This window comes from Arachis ipaensis, chromosome B04 (genome assembly GCF_000816755.2).
Source record: "Arachis ipaensis cultivar K30076 chromosome B04, Araip1.1, whole genome shotgun sequence".
NCBI lineage: Eukaryota > Viridiplantae > Streptophyta > Magnoliopsida > Fabales > Fabaceae > Arachis > Arachis ipaensis.
The window spans coordinates 103,458,565-103,463,917 of NC_029788.2; the positions used below are offsets into that span (position 1 = coordinate 103,458,565).

Below are 5,353 nucleotides of genomic sequence, written 5' to 3' on the forward strand. Positions count from 1 at the left end.
CAGAACCATTTTATAATAAAATAATAAATAAAATATAAATAAATATATTTAAGAGAATAAAAATTGTTGATAAATTATAACTTAAATGATATAATTTTTTTATATTCATTTAAGAGATTGCAGATTTGAGTTTCTTTATCTTTGATAAAAAAAATTAACAAAAATTAACTAAGATTAACAAAATTGTCAACAACATTTTAATAAAGTCAGCACAATACTTAACATGCTTTAATAAAAATTAACAAAATTTTTAACTCAATTTTTACAACCTCAACACAATGATTAACAAAAAAAACGTACTAAATGAGCCCTGAATCAATAATACAGTACAATTTATCATCAAGAAACTTAAATAAAATATAGGACAATTTACCAAAATAAAATAATAGAATTTTAATTTTATCAAAATACAACTTTTAATTCTTTGATAAGAAAATCCAATTTTTTAGAATTCTATGTAATCCATGGAAAGGGTACCACGCATTATGAATGTAAACCGTGGGTGGAATTTCACGATTTACGTAGAGAAGGCAAATGCACAGAAATTGTAGTAGTGTTTCACGGTTTATGTGAAGATGCAAAACATGCATAAACATGCTGCAAAATACCGAATTCTGCTATATATACCAACTCAGAGTGTCATTTTTATTTACCCGAGTAAATATTTAAACTATTAGTTTCTAAAATTTGAGTTAGATAATTTAGTATTTTTAATGATGATGTTTAGGATAAAATAAATTTTTATGATACTTATATAAAATTTTAAAATTAAAAAATAAAAGAGTTTATTTATTATATTTATTATGAATTTTTTATTTTAAAATTATTTTATTTTAAAATATTATATAAAATTTTAAAAAATTTGAAAAAATAAATTATTTTTCACGTTTATTATAATTTTTTTAAGTTTTAAAAGCTATTTTACCAAACAATAATATAATTGTAGTACTTGTGCAGTCTTGTGCAGCACAAATACTACAATTATTAATAGTCATTTTTAATTTAATTTTATCAAACTGCAACTTTTAAAAAGTTGTCTTCTAAAAGACAGTTTTCATAAACTACTCTTAAAAATCAAAAGCTTTACCAAACTAATTCTAAATGGTTGTTGACATGACCAGACCTTCAATATGCTTGTCCCTAATGATGTTGTAGACTTACAATTCCTCTTGAGGTTTAATTTTTTTTCTTTTATTTTGAATTTATCCTTTTTAAGTTACCAAAAAAAATTATTAACAAATATATGAAATTATATATCATCCAAATAATAAGGTTTAAAATTTTAAAAATTTAAATTATATTACATTTGTATAAAATTGAATTAGATTGAAAAGTATAAATCAAATCAATATTATCCAAATTGTTTAAAATTATATCATTTTTACAATTTGAATAAATTTAAAATATACTACAAAATATAGTCTTATTTCGTTAACAATACAAATAATAGATGTAAATATATCACACTCATTCTAAGTTGGTATATATAGTAAAACTTATGTATAAATCGTTGGACCCCTTCCACGATGCATGTATATTTTGCATCCTCACAAAAACCGTGGAATTTCTATCACAGTTTTTTTCAAAACGATTCATCAACATAAACCGTGAAACTCCTTCTGCAATTTACGTGTATTTTAAATCCATGTGACTCCTTCCACAAATTACATAAATTTGTAAAAAGTTGTATTTTCGTATTCAAATTGCAAAAGTTGCATTTCAGTAATTTTAAAAGAGAAATATTTTTTTTCGTAAATTGCCCCAAAATATAACATTAAAAAAAAAAAAGTGAATTTTTATCATGCAGTAAGCCAGTAACAGACTTATCAATTTAAATTTTATCATCAAGCACAAGAAACAAAAGAATATTTAAAACACAGCGACATCACGACATCACGACAACACCAACAGCACCAACAGGAACATTTAAAACAAAGCAACAAAAAAAAAGAAATATCTAAAAATCACCATTGCTGAAAACATTAACTTGATACGTGTATGCTCAAAGAATCAAAGCCTAACTAGAGCAGCAAGCAAGCAAAAATTCACAATTCCCTCAAATTGAAGCAGCAAGCAACTTGAAAAGGAAAGCACCAAAAAACAATTTGCAAGTAAAAAATTCAAATCACCAATCCTAACCAGAAATAAAACCAAATCCCAAGAATAAAGAAGTCAAAAACAATGATGATTGAAGGGAAAAACCCAAAAATCACCTTCCACTGGGCTGGAACTCAAACACAGATGAGGGAGAGGGAGCACAAATGAGGAACTCGAACCAGAAGACACAGGCGACGGTTGGAGCCCGACGGAACAGTGGCGGCGCGACAGAAGTGGAACAGAGGCGACGCAATTGAGACTATTCGACGAGTTGCGATGGCAGCGACGATTTGCCACGGCGGTGGAACAGCGGGGACGGCGACTGGAGCAGATTCGAAGGCGGTGCTGGAACGGCGGCAATAGGACAGCCGCGGCGACACAGCTTGAAGAAGAGAGAAGAGATGGCGATACAGCTTGAATGACGAAGAAGCGCGGACTACCCAGTGGCCCCTGATCGCAAGGAACGGCGGCGCACTCCTTGCGGCTGTGGAGAAGACCACTGTAACCTAGGGTTGTGTTTTGGGGAATAAGTTGGAGACGAGAATGGCTCGAGAAAGTGAGGGATGAAGGACCTGGCTTTCATTTTCTCACCCTAATTGTAGAACGACGACGTTTCATGAGAACCGGCTTGTTCCGTTTCGATCCGACCATCCGATTGTTGGCCGGTTCAACGATTTATAGATGGTTTTGAAATTGACGGTTTTGGACTATAAACCGAATCGTATTAATGTCTAGTTTGCAATTGGACTGACCGACCGATCAATCTGATCTGATTTTTAGAACTACGGTTTTTCTGTGTAAAAAAATAGAAAATAAACTAATATTAATCCAAATACAAAATAAAAAATATTAATCACCTAATATTTCTCATTTTGTTTTATTTTAAGTTTAATAATTTTCTTTTTAAATATATATATCATCTCATTGGAGGATTCATCCGAAAAGTTAAAGTGTCCGGCTACATCTTGCGACGGAAAGTCAACATATATACATATCATCTCATTGGAGGATTCATCCGAAAAGTTAAAGTGTCCGGCTACATCTTGCGACGGAAAGTCAACAGAATCTCAAATCTCAACCTGGAACAACTGGGACGAGCCACTGCATTTATCTAGGGGGACTCGTGACTGAGATAAATATCAATTACCAACCTGAAGTAAGTAGAACAAAATCACAACCATTGCGTCTACCCAAGAAGCTCAAATCATCTCAACTTGGAGCAAGTGGAGCGAACCACACCCTTGCCTCTACCCAAGGAACCTCAAATACCAACCTGGAGCAAGTGGGGGCAAAATCATAACCCTTGCATCTACTCAAGAAGTAATGTTCTCATATATCTAGGAGGAATAAAGGAGGGGATTCTAACCTCCCACCATATCGTTGGGGGCGATTTTAGTATACCAGGAGGAACAAAGAAGTGGATCCTCACCTTCCACCATTTCACTGGGGTCGCACTTTTCCGAAAAAGAGTGATCAAGATAAAACAATCATGTCCAACTCAGTTTCATAATCAAAATATACTTCTTCAAACTTATCTCCATTATACTCCAATATATCCTCTTTAATTCACTCAGTACACTCCACAAAATACTATAGTTAATCCACCCACAGTACTCTATAATCTTAAGTATCGGCTCTAAATTCATAACTGAAAATTTCCCTTTTATTTCACCCAATATACTCTCGCTCGTCCCAAAGCCTAAGCACTAGCTAGGGGATCTTAAACAGTAGTTACGGAGGTTTAGAACACTAGATGAATAGTTAAAAACTCAAAAATACAATTTCAGCAAAATAGGATGGTCATGTGTATGCATGCCACCTGCGTACGCGAGATTTGAAAGTCTACGTATGTCACTTGCGTGAGCCACTTTCGCGTATGCGAGCATGCTGGTCAGAAGAGGTTTTCCACGTCGCGCGGCACTGCCGTGTATGTAAAACCCCAAAAATTAATAAAAAATTAACTAATAAATTAATTATAAGCCAAAGAAATTCACAAATTAAATATTATAATTGAAGAAGTAAAAATAATTAAAATACGAATTTAAAAAAAAAATTTTAAAGGTTTTGTCCCAAAACAGGACCAACGGGCCGAACTAGTTGGACCAGACCCAAACTTGGCACAAGGCCCAACATATATAACCCATAACTTAGCCACTTCCCCTCCTTCAAATGTGAAACATGCTGAATTGGTGAGGGTGAAGGTAAGAACCCTAACCCACTTTCCATTCTAATCTTCTATCTTCCATAACTTTCAATCCAAAGCTCCGATCGCCGCATCGTTTACGGCCACGCGTTTGTCTTGTCGAGCTCTACAATTCTATCTAAATAAAGTGGTAGGTATCTCTGAATTTCGTGTTCAATTCTCTATCCCCTTCATTTATGCGAATTTGGTTTGGGTATTGAGTGATTTTGATGATTTTGGTGGTTTAGATGCAATCTAGTTTTGGATAATTGTTGTGTTTTACCCCAATCATTAATGGGTAAGATAAAAAAATTCTAAATCCGTGTGATTTGTCTAATTTTGTGAACCCTAGTGTTAATTGTGGTGAATTGAATGGGTTAGATTGAATGTGTGTTGGATTGAAGTAAAATTGGCAAATTGGAGTGCTTGGGTTCAAGCTTTGGTGGCTGGAGCTTGTTGGAATCGATTTTGAATCTTTGAAGCTTGAATTTTGGTATTTTGAGCTTAGGGAGGAATCAGCCAGCGTATAGTTTTAGTTTCTCGTATTTAATGTATAATGTTACGTGAAAACTTAGTAGATATAGAAAATAAATGTGGAGGTTTGATGTGCATTGTAGTTGGGAATTGTTGAGTATATATGGTACGTGTATCTAATGTGAAATGTTAATGGTTGAAGTTGGATTTGGTGAGAATTTATGAATGAACTGGTTGAATAAATTGTACGGTTTTGGATGTTGGTATATTGTGAAGTGATTAGAAAGCTTATGAACATGATTTGCAAACATTTGGGACTATTTTGGTTGTGAAGTCAGTGGTTTGGAATTGAGAATTTTGGAAAACTAGAGTTTTGTAAACTTTGGTAAAAACTGATTTTTGACCAACTTTGGCAGGCTATAACTTGGCTTCTTACCTTCAAATTTTTTAAAACTTATCTTGAATTAAAATTGGACCCGTGAAGTTTACAACGTTCGAAGAACGAACTAAAAATAAGTTTTAACAGAAAAGTTATGCGCGTTTGAAATTTGGTACAAAAAAAAAAGTTATTTCTGCAGACTTAACAGTTTTTTTTTTTTT

General features: G+C 33.0%; 1 protein-coding gene across 1 annotated transcript in view; it reads right to left on the reverse strand.

The window, feature by feature from the left end:
* LOC107639698 (adenylosuccinate synthetase 2, chloroplastic) overlaps window positions 1-2,672 on the reverse strand; it is a 5,859-nt gene extending 3,187 nt beyond the window's left edge. Inside the window, exon 1 of the mRNA XM_016343267.2 lies at window positions 2,214-2,672. The gene's annotated coding sequence lies outside the window, so the exon portion shown is untranslated. The remainder of the gene's footprint in view (window positions 1-2,213) is intronic.